Below are 24,613 nucleotides of genomic sequence, written 5' to 3'. Positions count from 1 at the left end.
GTACTGTGTACAGTTCTAGTCACCACACTTAGGAAGGATGTGATTGCAATGGAGAGGGTGCAGAGGAGATTTACCAGGATGTTGCCTGGGCTGGAGCATTTCAGCTATGAAGACAGACTGGATAGGCTGGGGTTGTTTTCCTTAGAGCAGAGAAGGCTGAGGGGGAACCTGATTGAGGTATAGAAAATTATGAGGGGCATTGATAGGATAGATAGGAAGAAACTTTTTCCCTTAGCGGCGAGGTCAATAACTAGGGGGCATCGATTTAAGGTAAGGGGCAGGAGGTTTAGAGGGGAGTTAAGGAGGAATTCTTTCATCCGGAGGGTAGTTGGAATCTGGAACACACTGCCTGAAGGGGTGGTAGAGGCAGGAATACTCACGACATTCAAGAAATATTTAGATAAGCACTTGAAACGCCATAACATACAAGGCTACGGGCTAAGTGGGGGGAAATGGGATTAGTTAGGATGGGTGCTTGATGGTCGGCGCAGGCGCGTTGGGCTGAAGGGCCTGTTTCTGTGCTGTAAAACTCTATGATCTCGGTCACAACATATTAATTGGGCATCTCATCCAGGATCAGATAAATTGGGGGCTCGCATTTGGAACTGGTCATCTCTGGGATAACATATAAATTGGGGTCTTGCATCTGGCATCATATTAATTGGGGTGCTCGATTGTCAGGATCCAAATCTAAAGCCAATTACGGAAAAAAAGGAGCCAGGTTTCTTGTGTAGTAAGGTACAGTCTGCACCATCGGGATGGCATTAACAGTTACTTCAGTTTGTAGGAAAGGAAAATGTGTCCCTCAGTGACTTGACAACTTTAACAATGAATAAACTAAAAGAACTGGCGGCAAAATTGGGGTTAGAATTGAAATCAGGTACCAAGAAGCAGTGATATTTGACCAAAAAGCCCAACATCTGGAATTGGAAGAAGATAGTAAGTTAGAGAGTGATGCAGTGGAATTAGATAAAATTTAGTTACAGTTGAGACAACTGGAGCTTCATCACGAAACAGAAAAAAAAAAGCAATAAGAAAACTTGGACTTCAGGAAGAAAGTGAAAGATAAGAGAGTGAATTTAGGTTAAAAGAGATGGAACCAAGACAAAGGGGTAGTCTTGAATCCAGGGAAACTTCTGGTCAGGAAGAATCTGAATTCAGTTCAGCGCCCAGCGAAAAGCTGTTTAAATTTATACAAGCTCTTCCTAAGTTTGAGGAAAGGGACGTAGAGGTATTTTTCATATCTTTTTTAAAAAAAATAGCCAAACAGATGAAATGACCGAAGGAGAGCTGGACACTGCTTATGCAAAACAGGTTGATAGGCAGAGCTCATGAAGTTTATGCCATGCTTCCTGAAGAGGCTTCTGCAGATTGAGATGGTAAAAAGGCTGTTCTCGCTGCGTATGTGTTAGTCCCTGAAGCTTACTGTCAGAAGTTTCGGAACTTACGGAGACTGGCTGGGCAGCAATATGTAGAATTTGAGAGGGTGAAACAAATTAACTTTGACCGTAGGATACAGGCATGTAAGATGGAAACCACATATGCGAACCTTCGAGAATTATTTTTCGTGGAAGAGTTTAAAAATTCAATTCTTTCAGTTGTGAGAACTCATGTAGATAACCTGAAAGATTTGTAATCTAGGTAAGCAGCGGAAATTGCTGATGATTTTGAGCTTGTGAATAAGCCAAAACCTTTTGTCCGTCACCCCCGTAAACCCGAGAAGGATAGAAAGTGGGAGTGTGAAAGGAAGGCAAGTAGTCTGGGACAAGAAGGAACAGCAGGGAATGCAGGGATCACCTCTTCAGGCCAGAAAGGAAGGTGCTGAGAGAAGAAATGAGGTTCACAAGCTGAAGTATTATTGCCATAAAACGGGTCATCTTATTTCAGAATGCTGGAAATTGTGAAGTAAAACCGTAGGACTTGTTGGGGTATGCAAAGCTATTGCAGAGGAAAAGGCTCTGACTGAGAGTACAGCAGACCAGTCCATGGCTTTAATGGCAGCTGTAAAGCCAGATACAAAAACTAAAGTGAGTGTAGAGGTTAAGAATAAGATACCCAAAAGTTGTAATGAATTTTTGTCAAAGGGGAAAGTAACTCCATATCCTTTAAATGAGGCAGAAAAACCTATCATTATACTCAGGGATACAAGAGTAACCCAGACACTCTGGCTGGGAAAAAATATAAGAATTCCACCAGACAGCGCCTCGATCACTAAAGTTTTAGTCAATGGAATTGGCGGGGAGTATATACCTGTACCTTTACAGAAAATATGCTTAGAGAGTGACTTAATATCTGGGATAGTAACTGTAGGAGTTGTCCACAGATAGCCAGTAGAGGGAATTGATCTACTCCTAGGAAATTTTCCCATAAAGAAAAAGGGTGCGACAGCTAAATCTATAACCCCATGGATGTCAAGGAGCCTACAGGATAAGATAAGGTAGAAAAGGAAAGCTTATGTCCGGCACCAAGAACTCAATACTACAGAAAGTTGAGAGGAGTATAGAAAGTGGAGGGATGAAATCAAAAAGGACATCAGGAAAGCAAAGAGAGGGCATGAACAAATATTGGCAAGCATAATCAAGGTGAACCCAAAGATGTTTTATCAGTACATTAAGAGTAAGAGGATAACTAAGGAGAATGGAGGGCCATTAAAAGGTAACCTATCTGTCGGGGCGGAAGATGGTGGTATTGTTCTCAATGAATACTGCGCATCTGTCTTCACAAAAGAGGGGGACGATGCAGATGTTATAGTTAAGGAGCAGGAGTGTAAATGATTGGATGTGATAAACACAGGGAGAGAGGACGTATTAATGGGACCAGCATCCTTGAAGGTTTGTCATCAATCGGGCCAGATGAAATGTACCCTCGTTAAAAGAAGCAAGAGAGGAAATGGCAGAAGATCTGACCATCATTTTCCAGTCCGCACTGGATACAGGTGTGGTGCTGGAGGATTGGAGAACTGCTAACGTACCTCTGTTTAAAAAAGGAGTGAAGGATAGATCGAATGATTACAGGCCAGTCAGTCTAACCTCAGGAGTGGGATATTTATTGGAATCTATTCAGAGAGACAGGATAAACTGTCACTTAGAAAGGCGCAGGTTAATCAAGGATAGTCAGCATGGATTTGTTAAGGGAAGATCTTGTTTGATCAACTTGATCGAAATGTTTGAAGAAGTAACAAGGAAGATAGATGAAGGTAGTGCAGTTGATGTGGTCTACATGGATTTTAGCAAGGCTTTTGACAAGGTCCCACATGGCAGACTGGTTAAAAAATAAAATCCCATGGGATGCAGGGAAATGCAGCAAGGTGGATACAAAATTGGCTCAGTGGCAGGAAATAAAGGGTGATTGTTGACGTATGTTTTAGCGACTGGAGGACTGTTTCCTGTGCCATTCCACAGGGCTCAGTAATGGGTCCCCTGCTTTCAGTGGTATATAGTAACAAATGGGATGGGCATGATCAGGAAGTTTGCAGACAACACAAAGATTGGCCGCCTCACCTTATCTCAAAGCTATTCTACTCTGTAGTTTCATTTCATCCTTCGTCTCATCTGATGCTTTAACAAAAAACTTTTTTTCTTCCTTTCAGGTGTTAAGGAATGCAAACTCCAGCAGCTGATGGGGACTAATGCCCCTCCAGATCCTTTTTTCCCTTCACTTCCCTCTGACCCCACCCCTTCTGATCTGACCCCTTGCCATGTATTCACGATACCCTCTGACCTCCCCCTCTCCGATGCTGAACGTTCTGTACTCAGCAAAGGTCTCAGTTTTATCCCCTTACATCCTCACCTCAATGAATGTTGTGCTCGGCATGACGTTGAGCTCTTCTTCCGTCGCCTCCGCCTCCGTGCCCACTTCTTTAACCAGGAGTCCTCCCCCTGACCAGCAGACCCATTCACCCACCTCCAGCATTCTCCCTCTACCTGGACCCCTCCCCATGGCCTCTTACCCGCTCTTGATCTCTTCATTGAAAACTGTCGGCGAGACATTGGTCATCTCAATTTCTCTGCCCCCCTCACTCACTCTAACCTGTCCCCCTCTGAACTTGAGGCACTCCGTTCTCTCAGGTCTAACCCCGACATGGTCATCTAACCTGCAGACAAGGGTGGTGCTGTTGTTGTATGGTGTACCGACCTCTACGTTGCAGAAGCTCAACGCCAACTCACAGACACTTCTTTCTACCTGCCTCTGGACCGTGACCCCACCACCGAACATCAAGCCACTGTCCAAAGGACTGTCACTGACCTCATCTCCTCTGGAGATCTTCCCTCTACAGCTTCCAACCTCATAGTCCCGCAACCCCGGACAGCCCGCTTCTACCTCCTTCCTAAAATCCACAAACGGGACTGTCCCGGCAGACCCATTGTGTCAGCCTGCTCCTGCCCCACTGAACTTATTTCTTCCTATCTTGACTCTATCTTTTCTCCACTGGTCCAGTCTCTTCCCACCTACATCTGTGACTCTTCTGACGCCCTACATCATTTTGACAATTTCCAGTTTTCTGGTCCCAACCGCCTCCTTTTCACTATGGATGTCCAATTGCTCTACACATCCATCCCCCACCAGGATGGTTTCAGGGCTCTCTGCTTCTTCCTTGAACAGAGGCCCAACCAATCCCCATCCAGCACCACCCTCCTCCGCCTGGCTGAACTTTTTCTCACATTGAACAACTTCTCCTTCAACTCCACTCATTTCCTTCAAGTAAAAGGTGTTGCTATGGGTACCCGCATGGGTCCTAGTTATGCCTGTCTTTTTGTGGGATATGTCGAGCATTCTTTGTTCCAGTCCTACTCAGGCCCCCTTCCCCAACTCTTTTTCCGGTACATTGATGACTGTATTGGTGCCGTTTCCTGCTCCCGCGTTGAACTGGAAAACTTTATTAACTTTGCTTCCAATTTCCACCCTTCTCTCACCTTAACATGGTCCGTCTCTGACACTTCCATTCCCTTCCTTGACTTCTCTGTCTCCATCTCTGGGGATACGTTGTCTACTAATATCCATTGTAAGCCCACCGACTCCCACAGCTACCTTGACTACACTTCTTCACACCCTACCTCCTGTAAGGACTCCATTCCATTCTCCCAGTTTCTCCGTCTCCAACGCATCTGCTCTGATGATGCTACCTTCCATGACGGTGCTTCTGATATGTCCTCCTTTTTCCTCAACCGAGGATTCCCCCACACTGTTGTTGACAGGGCCCTCAACCATGTCTGGCCCATTTCCCGCACCTCTACCCTCACCCCTTCCCCTCCCTCCCAGAACCGTGATAGGGTTCCCCTTGTCCTCACTTTCCACCCCATCAGCCTCCATATCCAAAGGATCATCCTCCACCATTTCCGCCACCTCCAGCATGATGCCACTACGAAACACTTCTTCCCCTCCCAGCATTCTGAACATCTCTATCCTGGGCTTGCTGCAGTGTTCCAGTGAACATCAACGCAAGCTCGAGGAACAGCATCTCATTTACTGATTAGGCATACCACAGCCTGCCGGACTGAACATTGAGTTCGATAATTTCAGAGCATGACCGGCCCCGCATTTGACTTTTATTTTTAGTTATTTTTTTCTTTTTTCCTTTCTACATTTTTTACAATGTTTTTGTTTATTCCATTTTATCTTAGTTTGTTCAGTTTACTTACCCACTGTTTTTTTTCATGTTTGTACTTGCTGCTGTTCAATCTTCAGTCCGTTAACACCCTATCTGTACTAATGCTTTGTCTTTCAACACACCATTAACATATTATTTGCCTTTGCTCCATGACCTTTTGGTTAGCTATGTGGCCTTGTCCAATCTATATCTTCTCCTTTGTTATCTCTTGCTCCACCCCCGCCTCACTTGTATATCACCTTTGACATTTCTAATATTTGCCAGTTCCGAAGAAGGGTCACTGACCCGAAACATTAACTCTGCTTCTCTTTCCACAGATACTGCCAGACCTGCTGAGTGGTTCCAGCATTTCTTGTTTTTAATACAAAGATTGGCCGTGTGGTTGATAGCGAGGAGGATAGCTGTAGGCTGAGGGAGATATTGATGGTCTGGTCAGATGGGCAGAAAAGTGGCAAATGGAATTCAACTTGAAGTGTGTGGTGATACATTTGGGGAGGTCAAACAAGGCAAAGGAATACACGATTAATGGCAAAATACTGATAAGTGTACAGGAAGTGAGGGACCTTGGAGTGAATGTCCACAGATCCCTGAAGGTAACAGGACAAATCGATAAGGTGGTTGAGAAGGCATATGGAATTCTTTCCTTTATTAGCCAAGGCATAGAATGTAAGAGCAGGGAGGTTATGCTGGAACTGTATAACTCATTGGTTAGGCCACAACTTGAGTACTGTGTGCAGTTGGCTCACCTCATTACAGAAAGGATATAATTGCACTAGAGAGAGTACAGAGGAGACATACGAGGATGTTGCCAGGACTGGAAAAAATGCAGCAATGAGGAAAGATTGGATCAGCTGGGGTCGTTCTCCTTGGAACAGAGAAAGCTGAGGGGAGATTTGACTGATATGTACAAAATTGTGACGGGCCTGGATGGAATGCAGGTGAAAGGTCTATTCATCATAGCAGAGAGCTTCGTGATGAAGGGGCATCAATTTTAAGTGATTGGGAGAAAAATTAGAGGGGAGAAGAGGAAACCCTTTTTCACGCAGACAGTGGTGGGGGTCTGGAACTCACTACCTGAAAGGGTAGTTGAGGCAGAGACCCTCAACTCATTCAGAAGGAGTCTGGATATGCACCTCAAGTGCCGTAATCTGCAGGGCTATAGAACAAATGCTGAAAGGTGGGATTAGAATAGGTGGATTGTTTTTCAGCTGACACAGACACAATGGGCCAAGTGGTCTCTTTCTGTGCCTTAAACTTTCTATGATTCTGTGAAATGATTCTGCTGGATCAAAAGTATCAGTTTCTCCTATAATTACAGAGGAACCAAATAAAGTTAAAGAAATGGAACAATGACAGGAACAAGGTCCAAGAATATTTCCTGCATGTGTAGTCACTCGAGCAATGGCTAAATAGGATCCACTGTTGGAGGTAAAAGTGGCATCACAAACAGATAGCCGAGTACCTGAAAGCTTATTTGGGAATTAAGATAATCCAAATAAGATGTTCAACCGATCTGCTATAATTGCAGCACAGCAAGCTGATCCAGAGTTGTACAGATTAGCAAGGCAGCTCTGACAGAAGCTGAGGTGAAAGGAGTTCCAGAAGGCTATTATATGGAAGATGGGGTTTTGAGGAGGAAATAGAGATCGCCTCATAGACCTGGGGACGAAGTTGCTAAACAGATAGCGGTACCACCTAAATATTGCCAGGGATTACTAAGGTTAGTAATATATTGACTGGGACTCACTTAGTGCTAGGGGCTTGGATGGGGCAGAATTTGTAAAGAGCATCCAGGAGAGCTTCTTGAAACAATATGCAGATAGTCCAACTAGGGAAGGGGCCGTACTAGACCCGGCCAGGTGGTCGAAGTTTCAATAGGGGAGCATTTCGGGAACAGTGACCATAATTTTGTACGTTTTAAGGTACTTGTGGATAAGAATAAGAGTAGCCCTCGGGTGAAGGTGCTAAATTGGGGGGAAGGCTAATTATAACAATATTAGGCAGGAACTGAAGAATTTAGATTGGGGCGGCTGTTTGAGGGTAAATCAACATCTGACATGTGGGAGTCTTTCAAACGTCAGTTGATTGGAATCCAGGACCAGCATGTTCCTGTGAGGAAGAAGGATAAGTTTGGCAAGTTTAGGGAACCTTGGACAATGAGGGATATTGTGAGCCTAGTCAAAAAGAAGGAGGAAGCATTCGTAAGGGCTAGAAGGCTGGGAATGGGCGAAGCCCTTGAAGAATATAAAGAAAGTAGGAAGAACTTAAACAAAGTCAGGAGGGCTAAAAGGGGTCATGAAAAGTCATTGGAAAACAGGATTAAGGAGAATCCCAAGGCTTTTTATACGTATATAAAGAGCAAGAGGGTAAACAGGGAAAGAGTTGGCCCACTCAAGGACAGAGGAGGGAATCTATGTGTGGAGCCAGAGGAAATGGACGAGGTACTAAATAAGTACTTTGCATCAGTATTCACCAAAGAGAAGGACTTGGTGGATGATGAGTCTAGGGAAGGGAGTGTAGATAGTCTGGGTCATGTCGTTATCAAAAAGGAAGAGATGTTGGGCGTCTTGCAAAGCATGAAGGTAGATAAGTCCCCAGGGCCTGATGGGATCTCCCCCAGAATACTGAGGGAGGCAAGGGAAGAAATTGCTGGGGCCTTGACAGAAATTTTTGTATCCTCATTGGCTACAGGTGAGGTCCCAGAGGACTGGAGAATAGCCAATGTTGTTCCTTTGTTTAAGGGTAGCAAGGATAATCCCGGAAATTATAGGCCGGTGAGCCTTAAGTCAGTGGTAGGGAAATTATTAGAGAGGATTCTCCGAGACAGGATTTACTCCCATTGGAAACAAATGAACTTATTAGCGAGAGGCAGCATGGTTTTGTGAAGGGGAGGTCGTGTCTCACTAACTTGATTGAGTTTTTTGAGGAAGTGACAAATATGATTGATGAAGGAAGGGCAGTGGATGTTATCTATATGGACTTCAGTAAAGCCTTTGACAAGGTCACTCATGGCAGACTAGTACAAAAGGTGAAGTCACACGGGATCAGAGGTGAGCTGGCAAGATGGATACAGAACTGGCTCGGTCATAGAAGACAGAAGGTAGCAGTGGAAGGATGCTTTTCTGAATGGAGGGATGTGACTAGTGGTGTTCCGCAGGTATCAGTGCTGGGACCTTTGCTGTTTGTAGTATATATAAATGATTTAGAGGAAAATGTAGCTGATCTAATTAGTAAGTTTGAATGAATCGAGTGACTGTCAAATCTTGACGAGATATTTGGTTTGAGTTTCCCACCTGTAAATCCTCGATTTCTAATACCCTGTAAAAGGAGTTTACAAAAGTCATCACTCAGCCCAGAAAATCAGAACAGACAATTCTAGTTTCTATGGAACATTACTTCCTCTCCTGTTCCCACAAATCTCCAAATCCTGGTTCTGTAAACACTCCCTCCCCGCTGTGCTGAAACAAAAGCACAACACATGATTTCCAATATTTTTCCTTTCAATCTGCTTTTTTCCCCTCTCCTGAAGGTGCTGACTCTGGCTGGGTTCAACTCTACATTCACTGGTTCCCCTCTCACTCCTCCTCCAAAGCTTCACCTACAGCAGGGAACACAACCCCAACAGCCTCTCTCCCAGATAAAGATACTGAGGGACAGGGAGTGTCCAGTGCAATGACATTTCTCACTCAATAAGGTAGAAATTGATCCTGTATCTCTTCCCCTTCATCTTGCGTTCCATACATTTGAATCCTGCTCATGTTTCCTTTCCTGCAACAGCACTGAACTAAACCCAGCCCATAACAATCAGAACTTAGGGAGGTTGGTTACTAAGCAACACAGTGATGTCATAAAGCAGCCCCATTCAGCCGAGCTGGTTCGTTTGGTTCCCTTTAAATGTGGAGAGTTGGGGCATCCTGTCTCAAAATACATCCCACCTTGTTCACACTGGGAATCCCAGGATGGAGAGTTGGGGCATCCTGTTCATACTGCGAATCCCAGGGTGGAGAGCTGGGACATCCTGTCTCAAAATACATTCCACCTTGTTTATACTGGGAATCCCAGGATGGAGAGCTGGGGCATCCTGTTCATACTGCGAATCCCAGGGTGGAGAGCTGGGACATCCTGTCTCAAAATACATCCCACCTTGTTCATACTGGGAATCCCAGGATGGAGAGCTGGGACATCCTGTCTCAAAATACATCCCACCTTGTTTATACTGGGAATCCCAGGATGGAGAGCTGGGTCATCCTGTTCATACTGCGAATCCCAGGATGGAAAGCTGGGACATCCTGTCTCAAAATACATCCCACCCTGTTCATACTGGGAATCACAGGATGGAGAGCTGGGACACCCTGTTCATACTGGGAATCCCAGGATGGAAAGCTGGGACATCCTGTCTCAAAATACATCCCACCTTGTTCATACTGGGAATCCCAGGATGGAGAGCTGGGACATCCTGTCTCAAAATACATCCCACCCTGTTCATATTGGGAATCACAGGATGGAGAGCTGGGACACCCTGTTCATACTAGGAATCCCAGGATGGAAAGCTGGGACATCCTGTCTCAAAATACATCCCACCCTGTTCATACTGGGAATCACAGGATGGAGAGCTGGGACACCCTGTTCATACTGGGAATCCCAGGATGGAGAGCTGGGACATCCTGTCTCAAAATACATCCCACCCTGTTCATACTGGGAATCCCAGGATGGAGAGCTGGGACATCCTGTCTCAAAACACATCCCACCTTGTTCATACTGGGAATCCCAGGATGGAGAGCTGGGACACCCTGTTCATACTGGGAATCCCAGGATGGAGAGCTCAGGCATTCTGTCTCAAAATACATCCCACCTTGTTCAAACTGGGAATCCCAGGATGGAGAGCTGGGACACCCTGTTCATACTGGGAATCCCAGGATGGAGAGCTGGGGCATCTTGTCTCAAAATACATCCCACCTTGTTCATACTGGGAATCCCAGGATGGAGAGCTGGGACACCCTGTTCATACTGGGAATCCCAGGATGGAGAGCTGGGGCATCCTGTCTCAAAATACATCCCACCTTGTTCATACTGGGAATCCCAGGATGGAGAGCTGGGGCATCCTGTCTCAAAATACATCCCACCTTGTTCATACTGGGAATCCCAGGATGGAGAGCTGGGGCATCCTGTCTCAAAATACATCCCACCCTGTTCATACTGAGAATCCCAGGATGGAGAGCTGGGGCATCCTGTCTCAAAATACATCCCACCTTGTTCATACTGGGAATCCCAGGATGGAGAGCTGGGACACCCTGTTCATACTGGGAATCCCAGGATGGAGAGCTGGGGCATCCTGTCTCAAAATACATCCCACCTTGTTCATACTGGGAATCCCAGGATGGAGAGCTGGGACACCCTGTTCATACTGGGAATCCCAGGATGGAGAGCTGGGACATCCTGTCTCAAAATACATCCCACCTTGTTCATACTGGGAATCCCAGGATGGAGAGCTGGGACACCCTGTTCATACTGGGAATCCCAGGATGGAGAGCTGGGACATCCTGTCTCAAAATACATCCCACCTTGTTCATACTGGGAATCCCAGGGTGGAGAGCTGGGACACCCTGTCTCAAAATACATCCCACCCTGTTCATACTGGGAATCCCAGGGTGGAGAGCTGGGGCATCCTGTCTCAAAATACATCCCACCTTGTTCATACTGGGAATCCCAGGGTGGAGAGCTGGGACACCCTGTCTAAAAATACATCCCACCCTGTTCATACTGGGAATCCCAGGGTGGAGAGCTGGGACATTCTGTCTCTAAACACATCCCACCCTGCTCATACTGAGAATCCCCGGGGAAGGACCAAGGTTCAGATTGTAAAACAAAGCCAAGCATGGGTGAGGGGGAGGAGCAGGAGAGAAGGGAGACAGATACTTGGCTTCAGTTTTAGAGCCTGTTGACATCAGGGGCGGTGGGGGTGGGGAAGACCGAGTTCAGTAGTTTTAAGGACCCAGGGAGAGAAAAAGGAGCAGTTGGGGAGACGGGTGTGGATGGCAGCACAGTGAGGATGTAGGTGGAGGTAGATTTTGTAGGGCTGTGTGTTCGGGGTTTAGGAGGGACAAGAAAGGAAAGGTCAGAGAAGCAATTACTGCAGCAGTGTCCAGAAATAATGAGAGGGAGAGTGGGGGTTAGAGTCATGGACAGTCTGTTCAACTGTCTATTTGCTGTGACCAGTTTTCCTTCTGTTAAGAATAGCCTCCTGCAGCTCCTGAAACAAACAGCCCATTAAACTCCACCAATGTCCTTTGGTCTGGTGAGGTCTCCCTTTGTAAAACATCGGCTGTTGTTAAAGCTTTTCATTCTGACACACTCACAGTGTGAAATGAGCTGAAGAACTGCCAACACTGTCAGCTTTAAGGAGAAATTTCCCTTTGGAGATTGGATTGCTCATTGAGTTTGATCAGGGATATTGCACAGGAAGCACACAGAATGGACATTACACTGCATCTGGGATTTGAGAGTGTTACAGTGAGGCTTTCAGACACTTTGTTAAACACACACACAGCAGAACCACTCACCAGTGGGTCAATAACTGGAGGACGTGAAATTCAATTCATCACCAAAAGACTCAGACCTGGGGATGAAATATCGAGAACATTGCACAAAAATGGTTCAGGATGCTCACTGTCCCTCCGGATTTGTGTCCGAGGGAGAAACTGATGGGTATCTCTGATATGAAAACAGAAAGTGCTGAAAATACTCAGCAGGTCTGGCAGCATCTGTGAAGAGTGTTGTGACCAAGGTAGGAGGAGTGCGTTATTAATTCAGTCCCACTTCTCCACGGGTGTATCAATAAATTCCCCCCCCCCACCCCAGTACCAAAATCCAGCCAATTACATAGTCTGTTTGTCCCCCAGAATAAAGCACATCAACCACGTTTCTTCAATAAAAAACAAAATTAACTATTTATGAACTAAGTCTTAAACAATAATGAGATAAATCAATATACAAAAATATTTTAAAACTCCTTATTCTCCCTAGCCCTCATGCACACATAAATACATCCAAAAAAAATGGTTAACTGGGGGGGGGAAAAAGGATTTTTTTGGTTTACAGCTGTTTCTTCGGAATAAAAAGGGGGGAAAAATAAAATAAATGAGTTTGTCATGTTCTGGTAGGGTTCAGTGAGGTGTCCCAGAGTTGAATAATCAGTTGTCACTCGAAGTCTCTCCAGGTGAGGTTAATGAACAGTCTGTGATGGGGAGGTGTTCAAGGCAATTTGTCTGCAGTCGGCTTCACATAGGTCTTTTAACAGGGGTGCAGCAACAGGTGTGCTTAGGTCCTCACAACAGCAGCATAGCAGTAGAAGCTTCTTTCTGGTTTCAGGATTTCTTAAAACACAAGAGGCAACAGGAATCACTTTTGATGTAGGAGTTCCTCAGAGACAGGAGGAAATAAGAATCTGCTACCTCTGAAATACAAGGGTTTCTTCTCTAGAGATGCAGTCTTCCTCTACAGAGGGAGGTAACACTTTTCTGGGTCTCTCTCTCCAGATAGGTCACAGCCTAATTTCAAATACCATCTCTTTGTCCAGCTCACTGGTATTCAAAGTGAAAGCAAAAACCTTCCTGAGCCGATCAGATGAACAGACAGAGAATGTCCCTTGTCATTCAATGTGTTGCTCTGAGGAGGTCAAAAAACCTCGCTGTTTCCTTGAAATTGCCCGCTTACCAGTTCTTTTGTATGGAGTCAACATCCAAATATTTCAGCTACTTGCAGGTGTCAATGTCCATTGAGAGAAAAGCTTTTCTCTTTTTTTTTAAAAAATACACATAATTCTAAATTTTTAGTACAAAAATAAAACCCTTGCAACAAGAGAGAAACAGAGTTAACATTTCAGGTCTGTGACCTTTCAACAGATGGCAGTTCTGAAATGTTAGCTATGTTTCTCTCTCCATGGATGCTGCCAGACCTGCTGAGTATTTCCAGCATGTTCTGTTTTTATTTCAGATTTCCAGCATCCGCAGTATTTTACTTTTATTTTTGGGGATTCTCTTATCTCTGGGTTAAATGTTGTAGCTACAAGAGCAGCTCAGAGGCTGAGAATTTTGTGGCGAGTACCTCATCTGCTGACTTCCCAGATCCTGCCCATTATCTACTGGCCTCCAGAAACCACAACCATCTTCCTTTGTGCGAGGTATGATTCTAACCAGTGATGAGTTTCCCCCCCGATTCCCATTGACTTCAACTTATTAGGGCTCCTTGTTGCCACACAGGGGCAAATGCTACCTCAGTTTCAGTAGCAGTCACTCTTACCTCACCTCTCGAATTCAGGGTTTTTGTCCACATTTGGGCCAAGGCTGTAACATGGAATGCAGCCGAATGCCCTGGAGGAACCAAACGGAGCATTGGTGGACATATTATTGATGAGAAAGAGGCCAGAATTGGAGGAACACAGCTTTCATAAAATCATGGAATGGCGCAGCACGGAAAGAGGGGATTCCGCTCAGCATGACTGTGCCAGCTCTTTGAAAAAGCTGTGTAATTTAACCTCATTCTCTTGCCTTTTGCCTGGTATCCTGAAATTTTTTTCCAATTCAGATATTCATCCCTTTTGAAATTTACTATTGAATCAGCTTCCAGCACCCTTTCAGGCAGCATATTCCAGATTGTAACAACTGACAACATAATGTTTTCCCTCATGCCGCCTCTGGTTCTTGTGCCAATTACCTTAAATCTGTGCTATCTGCTTACCGACCCTTCTGATGCTGGAGAGGCTTTCTCCTTATGAAGAGGGTTATATGGCTAGAGGAGGTCACAGATATAGGGAGGGGCGTGGCCATGGGGGGATTGAAAAAAAGGGGTGTGTATTTTAAAAGCTGAAGCCACCAGACAACTCCCCCAGTACTGAATGTGACACACCAGTGAAAGAAAGGATGTTTCTTTAACTGATAAATGTGCATAAAGGTGAGACATTGCCTCCCTGAATAATACAAAAGGATGCATAATGAGCGGAAAATCAATCTTTGTACCTTTAACTAACAGTGGCATGGAAAGAGGGAAACACCTTGGTACAGAAGTGCCTGCAACTCAGAATAGGAACTACAGGAAGACAAAATACTGACAAATGTTAAACTGTTTTGTTGAGAAAAGAAATATCGATTTAAAAGATAAATTGTTTAACAGGAGTTCACACTGACTCACCTGACTGGCTGACTCAGATTCTACCCTCAGTTACCGCAATTGATTACATAACATGCTGCTCCCTTGGTTCTCCAGTCTCTGAGCTCTCGTCCTGTTGCTTCCTAGGACAATCAATCACAACTCACCAACGTAACATTGCCAGCTGAAGTTCAAGGACTCAGAGGAAGAAAAAAATGAGGTCATGAATCTTGAGCTGGGAAATACTATTGGAGAAACGTGATTCAATTTTATAAACTAATCAAGTCAAATGATTTGTTGAAACTAATATATACAATTTTGCACAATATTGGTGGGGAGTGGATAATGATCATTGTTTTATACTTTTTATGAGATTATGAAACATGTATGAATATGAATATGTATATACAGAGTGCTGCCTTTCTCCAAGCCAACACAATAGTTATGATTTTCAGCTCACCTTGCTGTTAAATGCAGCTGCCACTGCACCAATTGATGCAGTAGAACAGGAGCCAGAAGTGTTCATCACTGTTGGGATATACAGCTGTCCATTGGACCTGCTGCATTGTCACAGGATCATTACCAAACTTTTGAGCCTGATTTGGGGATGATGCAACAGAACCTCAAACTTGTTAGCTTTTAGTTTATAGTTTAGAGATACAGCACTGAAACAGGCCCTTTGGCCCACCGAGTCTGTGCCGACCATCAACCACCCATTTATACTAATCCTACACTAATCCCATATCCCTACCACATCCCCACCTGTCCCTATATTTCCCTACCACCTACCTATACTAGGGGCAATTTATAATGGCCAATTAACCTATCAACCTGCAAGTCTTTGGCATGTGGGAGGAAACCGGAGCACCCGGAGGAAACCCACGCAGACACAGGGAGAACTTGCAAACTCCGCACAGGCAGTACCCAGAATTGAACCCGGGTCGCTGGAGCTTTGAGGCTGCGGTGCTAACCACTGCGCCGCCCACTGTCGAGGTTGTTGTCGGCTGTCCCTCGATTCGAGGATGACGTCTACTCAAGGTCACGAGTTTCTGCCATGGGTCTTTAGGTCACTGAACAGGCCGATTCTTGACCTGCAGATCTTTGGGCACATGGGGCAGGACGTCCCACCAAGTAGTGGGACCCAGAGTGCAGGATTTGCTTCCTAAAGGTACAAAATTAGTCTCAATACTTTTCTACTGTTGATAGCAAGATCTGGTACAAATGTACGTCGCACTTGAAGAGGGAGATCACATTTAATTAGTTTTCATTACGATTATAACGAGATCTGAACTGCAAACATTATTTTAGTTTAGAATCTTCTTGTGTGACTAATTATTTTAAATTAGAAAATCTACCATGATATTTAAAAACAAGCATTCTATCTATAGAGGCACCACATTTGCTAAAGTTAATAAGATTATTTTCCCCTTTTGTTCTTGGAGGTAAATAATTGTCTAAAAGAAAATTGGGTCGGGAGTATCACATGCTCCTAACAGAATGTATGTGATATTCCTGTCCATTTATTTTTTATTTTATTTATTTAGAGATACAGCACTGAAACAGGCCCTTCGGCCCACCGAGTCTGTGCCGACCATCAACCACCCATTTATACTAATCCTACGTTAATCCCATATTCCTACCCCATCCCCACCTTTCCTCAATTCCCCTACCACCTACCTATACTTGGGGCAATTTATAAAGGCCAATTTACCTATCAACCTCCAAGTCTTTGGCTGTGGGAGGAAACCGGAGCACGCGGCAAAAACCCACGCAGTCACGGAGAACTTGCAAACTCCGCACAGGCAGTACCCAGAATTGAACCCGGATCGCTGGAGCTGTGAGGCGGCGGTGCTGCCCCAATTTAAGTTAATGGACAGTAAATTGGACAGGCTACATACCTGGCATACAATCCTCCCTACCTGGTTTTGCTTTCTGCTTCATTCAGGTGATTATGTCACAGCACAAAGTAAGAAAATTACCCCACTTATGTTCAAGTTTCTGGATTGTCAATGTCTCAAATGTTTACTTTTTATTAATTTATATACCTACTGATTTGTGCGCATCACTTACCAAGGTATTTATTTCCATTAAAACTGACACATCTTCACAGAACACCTTTTACATGAACAAGCTATAAATAGACAGAAGCAGGACATTGAGAACATGAAGCTCTGTAAAACCAATTATCAGCTGTCAGGTAAGTCTCATGAAATTGTATTCTGAGTACAGTGCAATTTTATTCATTACAGATGCAAAATTGTACAAAATTACCATTACTTAACTAGTTTACTTCAATAACAGTGCTATAATTACATGATTCCTTGTTAAAAATAAAATGAGACTTTTTTGTCTAAAGCCACTAACTTTCAGACCTTGTGGTCTTTGGCCACTCTAACCCCTGCATTTGTTGCTTGTTTTGTGAAATACTCTCCCTATTAGTGCTCAACTGTTGGATAACTCTGATTACATTTATATGTGTTTATACATATCTGTGTGCCCAGATTTAACTAAGTTGTGATTTGTAACCAATAAATGATGTTTCCGGCATGACTTGTAGTCTGGTATCCTGGTGATTTGTCAAGAAAGATTTAATTCACTCACTCAGCAGCTTGAGGGGAACCAGGCTGAGGTTTAACAAACATAAAAACAGGAGCTGCAGGAGGCCATTTTGTCCTTCGAGCCTGTACTGCCATTCACCAAGATCATGGCTGATCTTCTACCTCAACTCCACCTTCCCGCACTATCCCCATATCCCTTAATTCCCTCAGTACCCAAAAATCTATCAATCTCTGTTCTAAATATACTCAATGACTGAGCATCCACAGCTCCCTGGGGTAGACAATTCCAAAGATTCACAACCCTTTCAGTGAAGAAATTTCTGCTCATCTCAGTTGTTACAACCAAGGTGGGAGTAATGCACTGTTAATTCAGTCCCACTACTCCACAGGTAACAGCATATTCGTAAAGTTTCTCACCAACCGGAAAAATAGCCAAATTAACACACACTGTTCCCCCGAATAAAGCACACCAAACCAGGCTTCTTTAAACACAACAAAATTAACTATTTATTAATAAACTCAATCTTAACCAATAATGAGAAAAATATGAGAATATTTTACAACTTCTTATTCTTCCTAACCCTCCATGTGCACACACATACATTCAAAAACTGGTTAACCGGCAAAAAAGGATCTTTTGATTTACAATGGTTTCTTAGGAATAAAGTATTTGGTAGTCATGGTCTGACAGGATATTTCTAAATCGGTAAGGTGTCCCAGAGTCAAATAGCCAGATGCCACTCCAAGTCTCTCCAGGCAAGATTGATGAACAGTCTGTGATGGATAGGTATTCAAGGCAATTTGTCTGCAGATGGCGTCACACAAGGTCTTCCATCAGGGTTGCAGCAACAGGTATTGGTTCTCTCTCAATGCGAAAGCCCCTGTTTCAAAAATGCAAGATTTCTGCCAATTCAGGACTTCTTCAAACACAGGAGGCAGCTTGATGCAGAGATTCTTCGGAGACCTGAAGCAACAGTAATCTGCCACACCCGAAATACAAGGCTTCTTCTCTCCAGGCAGACACTGCAACAGGGTTCAGCTCCCATACATTTGATTTGCAACTCCTTCAAAGCTCTTTTAACTTCATGAGGAAATTGGAATTACACAATGCAGGAATTATTTTCAAGACAAAGATTTTTGGCTGTCTTTCTGGCAGCAACTGACTTTTCAATCCAAAAGCAACACTAACCTTTCAACAGACAAGTCACACAACAGTCATATATCTTCAACGCTGCTTAGAAACACCAAGTACTTCAAACACCAAGTACTTCAAACACCAAGTTGCAGCGTTCAACTTTCACAGAAAATCCTTTTTTTTTTTAGTTTCCAAAAACACACAACTCTTAGCTTTCAATAAAATATAACTCTTGTGACACAGTACTAAATGGCTGACCCCTTATCCTGAGACTGTGACCCGGTGTTCTAGATTCCCCAGCCAGGGGAAACATTTTCTCAGCATCTACCCTGCCAAGTCCCTTAAGAATTTATGATGTTTCAGTCAGATCATGTCTCATTCTTCTGAACTCCAGGGAATGTCAGCCTAGTCTACTCAATCTCGCTCATTGGAGGAGCCGTAACATAGTGGGGGTGCTATAGCATAGTGGTTATGTTACTGTAATAGTAATCCAGAGGCCTGGATTAATGATGCGGAGACATGAATTCAAATCCCACCACGGCAGTTTAGGGATTTAAACTCAATTAATTAAATAAATCTGGGATTAAAAAGATAGTTTCATGGTCACCATGAGTGATACTATCGGACTGTCCTTAAAACCCACCTGGTTCATTGATGTCCTTTAGGGAAGGAAATCTGCCGTCCTTACCTGATCTGACCTATATGTGACGCCAGACTCGCAGAAATATTGTTGACCTTTGATTCTAAACTGTCCTATGAAATAGCCTAGCAAGTCACTCAGTTATGTTCAAGGTGGTGGTGAGCCACCTCCTTCATAAGGGAAGTTAGGGATGGGCAATAAATGCTGGCATTTCCAGAGATGCTCACATTCTGTGAATAAATAGAACAATCGCCTCATCCCAGGACCCAGACTAGTGAACCTTCATTACATTCCCTCAAGGGCATGTATGTCCCTCCATAGGTAAGGAGATGAAAAATGTACACAGTACACCAGGTGCGGCCTCACCCGTGTCCTATATGATTGTAGTGAGACTTATTTACTCTTATACCCCAATCCCTTTGTAGCAAAAGCCAACATACCATTTGCCTTCCTAATTGCTTTCTGTACCTGCATGTTAACTTTCTGTGATTCATGTACGAGGACACCAGGTCCCTCTGAATGCAAACATTTCTCAGTCTCTCACCATTCATTGAAAAAACATGATTTTTTTTTTCTATCGAAGCGAATGACTTCACATTTTGCCACATTGTTTTCCATCTGCCATGTTCTTGCCCACTCACCCGAGCTGTCTATATCCCTCTGCAGTCTGTTTGTGTCTTCCTCACTACTTACTTTCCCACCAAACCCTGTATCATCAGTAAACCTGGATACATTACACTCAGTCCCCTGTTGCAGACAGGTAGGAAATGGGGTGACTGGCTTCCACTTTTCACCTCCCAACTGACCACAGATAGTGTTTTTGTTAAACTCGGGTTTCCGCTGCTGAGTGTTTTAAAGGTTTATAGGTTTAAAGAAAGAAAGGTAACTGAATTGTTCACAAACTTCATCCACGCATGCATTCACACACAAAGACACACAGAAGGATATGCAGATGGAAAGCAAAAGGTACGATGCACACAAAGAACGATCGAACGTGGGAGCGAGTGGCCGAGAGGATATAAGTAGCAAGGCCTGGAACTCACAGCTGGAGGCGGGTGAGGGTGGGGGGGGGGGGGGGGGAAGCGGGGAGCGAGAGGCTGGAGAGCAGGGGGATCAACCTGTGATAAATTGAGCAGCTACATTTTCTGTGATAAATTGAGCAGTGCCATTTTTAATCCTGGCAGCTGCCTGAACATCGCAGGCAGCGACATTCCAGTGGAAGAGGCTGCATTTGTGCATGTGCTACCACTGCATCACCTAATGGTTCCGTTGTCAGCAAATGCAGCCTTAAAACAAAGCTGATTTATTTGACATTTATCCAGAATATTAAACTCCAGCCAAGTAAGAGGGGTTAGTCACATCAGCAGAAACTAACCCCAACTGTCACAATGGAAACGTAGACAAGTTATGGCACAGAAGGAGGCCATTCAGCCCATCATGTCTGTGCTGGCCATTAAGAGTTATCCAGCCTAATCCCACTTTCCAGCTCTTGGTCTGTAGCCTCGTAGGTTACGGCTCCTCAATTGCATATCCAAGTACTTTTTAAATGTGATGAGGGTTGCTGCCTCGATCGCCCTTTCAGACAGTGAGTTCCAGACACCAAACCCCCCCAACCCTCTGGGTGAAATGATTTCTCAACTGTCCTCCAATCCTTCTGCCAATTACTGTAAATCTATGTCCCCTGGTTATTGACCTCTCTGATAATGGAAATAGCTCCTTCCTATCCACTCTATCTCAGCCCCTTATAATCTTATACACCTCAGTCTCCTCTGCTCCAAAGAAAACAATCCTAGCCTAACCAATCTTTCCTCACAGCTAAAATTCTCCAATCATTGCAATATTGTCGTAAATCTCCTCTGTACCCTCTCTAAATAAATCACATCCTTCCTACAATGTGGTAACCTAACGGCATGCAATACGCCAGCAGTGGCCTAACCAGTGTTTTACACAGTTCCAGCATAACGTCCCAGCTCTTACATCCTATTCTTTGGCCAATAAAAGCAAGCAACAAGTATGCCTTCTTAACCACCTTATCAAATCTTGTAAAAGGTGCCTAGACATGCACCTCAAGTGCTGTGACCTGCAAGGCTATGGACCAGGTGCTGGAAGGTGGGATGAGTTTGGGTGGCTCGTTTTTTCAGCTGGCGCAGACATGATGGGCTGAATGGCCTCCTTCTGTGCTGTAACCTTTCTATGGTTCTACGGTACCCGTTCAGCCACCTTCAGGAATTAGTGGACATGCCCTCCAAGATCCCTCTGTTCCTCTACACTCTCAGTATCCTACCATTTATTGTGTATTCTCTAGCTTTGTTTGCCCTCCCCAAATGCATAACCTCACACTTATCCAGATTGAATTCCATTTGCCATTTTCTGCCCACCTGAGCAGTCCATTGATATCTTCCTGCAGTCTACAGCTTTCTTCCTCGCTGTCAACCACACGGCCACTTTTTGTCTCATCTGCAAACTTCTTAATAACGCTCCCTATATTTAAGTAAATCATTGATATATACCACAAAAAAGTACCTGGTACTGAGCACGGTGAAACCCCACAGGAAACAGGCTTCCAGTCATTATTCAGTTCTGGATGTGATTAACAGCAGCAATAGCAGAATCCAACCTCTGCAGTTATATGTGAACTCGCTGGTGTTTCAGCAGGCTGGATGACTGAGCGAATCCTTTCCCGCATGCGGAGCAGGTGTACGGCCTCTCCCCAGTGTGAACCCGCTGGTGCCTCAGCAAATCCTGCGCATTTTTAAATCTCTTCTCACAGTCCGAACATGTAAATGGTCTCTCATCAATGTGAACTTGCTGGTGTGTCAGCAGGGCGGATGACTGAGTGAATCCCTTCCCACACTCTGTGCAGGTGAACGGCCTCTCCCCAGTGTGAGTGCGTTGGTGTGACAGCAGGTTGGATGACTGAGTGAATCCCTTCCCACACTCTGTGCAGGTGAACGGCCTCTCCCCAGTGTGAGTGTGTTGGTGTGACAGAAGGTGGGATGACTGAGTGAATCCCTTCCCACACTCTGTGCAGGTGAACGGCCTCTCCCCAGTGTGAGTGCGTTGGTGTGACAGAAGGTGGGATGACTGAGTGAATCCCTTCCCACACTCTGAGCAGGTGAACGGCCTTTCCCCAGTGTGAGTGTGTTGGTGTGCCCGTAGATCACTTTTCCTTTTAAAGCTCTTCTCACAGTCAGAACATTTAAACGGTCTCTCCCCAGTGTGAACTCGCTGGTGTGTCACAAGGTGGGATAATTGAGTGAATCCCTTCCCACACTCTGAGCAGGTACACGGCCTCTCCACAGCATGAATGCGTTGGTGTTTCCGTAAATCCTTCTTACTTTTAAATCTCTTCCCACAGTCAGAACACTGAAAAGGTCGGTTATCAGTGTGAACAACTTGGTGTTCATTGAGCTGGGATGACTGAGCGAAACCCTTCCCACACACGGAGCAGGTGAACGGCCTCTCCCCAGTGTGAACTCGCTGGTGTATACTGAGGCTGTATGAATACGTAAATCCTTTCCCACACACAGAGCAGGTGAACAGCCACTCCCCAGTGTGAATGCATCGGTGTATCTGTAGCTCCCTTGTCCTTTTAAAGCTCTTCTCACAGTCAGAACATTTAAATGGTCTCTCCACGATGTGAACTCGCTGGTGTGCATGGAGGTTGGATGAACATTTAAATCCCTTCCCACACACGGAGCAGCTGAACGGCCTTTCCCCAGTGTGACTGCGTCGATGAGTTTCCAGCTGGGATGGGTAATTGAATCCCTTCCCACAGTCCCCACATTTCCACGGTTTCTCCATGGCGCGGGTGTCCTTGTGTCTCTCCAGGTTGGATGATCAGTTGAAACCTCGGCCACACACAGAACACTTGTCTGGTTTCTCCCCACTGTAAATGGTGAGATGTTTTTTCAGGCTGTGTAACTGGTTAAAGCTCTTTCCACAGTCAGTGCACTGGAACACTCTCACTCGGGTGTGTGTGTGTCTCGGAGCTTTTCCAGTCACACTGATGTTTGAAATCTTTTTGCACAGACAGAACAGACACAAATTACTCCTTCCGCATTTAAAAGCCGATGATGAGTTGAGCAACTCTATCAGATCTTGACATGATTTTTGGCTTGACGTTCCTGTCTGCAAGTCCTCCCATTCTTATTTCCTGTAAGAAGAGTTTACAAAAGCCATCGTCAGTCAGGACAGAAATTCACAACATTCTCCCCTCCTGCTTCCTGGCCCAGGATGGTTGCGCATGCGCCCTGCTGCACATTCCCCTCCAATTTACCTCCCTTACTGTTTCACAGGTATTCAGGGTTAAACCCAACAGCTTCTCCTCCATCGCCCCTCCACCTCCAACTGATGCAACACAAAAGAGACCAACACAGGAGGTCAGGGAATGACTTCTGCATCCAAAACCCACCCAGATACAAACCAGCTCTGAATTGGTCCGTCTGTGGTTCACAACTCAGTTCTGTGAGCAACGTCTGCAATAAAATACTGTGTATGCTGGAAATCTGAAATAACAGGAGAAAATGCTAGAAATACTCAGCAGGTCAGGCAGCATCTGCGGAGAGAGAAACAGAGTTAATGTTTCAGATGCATCGAGCTGCCGGAGCCTGCACCTGGAACTCGGAGTGGGAGAAGGAGGAAGATTGAGGAGAGGCAATATAGTCCAACACTCACAGCAACCTAAATCCACCGACATTACCGGGATAGGGAGACTGGCTGAACTTGTTCTCACATTGAACAACTTTTCCTTCAATTCCACTCACTTCCTTCAAGTAAAAGGTGTTGCTATGGGTACCCACATGGGTCCTAGTTATGCCTGTCCATTTGTGGGATATGTCGAACATTCCTTGTTCCAGTCCTACTCAGGCCCCCTCCCCAACTCTTTTTCCGGTACATTGATGACTGTATCGGTGCCATTTCCTGCTCCCGCCCTGAACTGGAAAACCTTATCAACTTTGCTTCTAATTTCCACCCTTCTCTCACCTTTACATGATCCATCTCTGACACTTCCCTTCCCTTCCTCGACTTCTCTGTCTCCATCTCTGGGGATAGGTTGTCTACTAATATCCATTATAAGCCCACCGACTCCCACAGCTACCTCAACTCCACTTCTTCACACCTTGCCTCCTCTAAGGACTCCATTCCATTCTCCCAGTTTCTCCGTCTCTGATGCATCTGCTCTGAAGCTACCTTCCATGACAGTGCTTCTGATATGCCTTCCTTTTTCCTCAACCGAGGATTCCCCCCCACTGTTGTTGACAGGGCCCTCAACTGTGTCCAGTCCATTTCCCGCAGCTCTACCCTCACCCCTTCCCCTCCCTCCCAGAACCGCAACGGGGTTCCCCTTGTCCTCACTTTCCACCCCATCAGCCTCCATCTCCAAAGGATCATCCTCCACCATTTCCGCTACCTCCAGCGTGATGCCACTACCAAACACATCTTCCTCTCCCTTACTGTCAGCATTCCGAAGGGATTGTTCCCTCCATGACACCCTGGTCCACTCCTCCATTACCAACACCTCGTCC

At 45.0% G+C, this 24,613-nt stretch overlaps 1 pseudogene; it reads right to left on the bottom strand.

Annotated features, from left to right (window-relative positions):
• LOC137349236 (zinc finger protein 91-like) overlaps positions 1 to 24,613 on the bottom strand; it is a 233,097-nt pseudogene that overhangs the window by 130,391 nt on the left and 78,093 nt on the right.

The sequence above is a fragment of the Heterodontus francisci genome, chromosome 34, assembly GCF_036365525.1.
Source record: "Heterodontus francisci isolate sHetFra1 chromosome 34, sHetFra1.hap1, whole genome shotgun sequence".
NCBI classification, from domain to species: Eukaryota; Metazoa; Chordata; class Chondrichthyes; order Heterodontiformes; family Heterodontidae; genus Heterodontus; species Heterodontus francisci.
The sequence above is the reverse complement of the archived record's forward strand: the minus strand, read 5'-3'. Positions and strand labels throughout refer to the sequence as shown.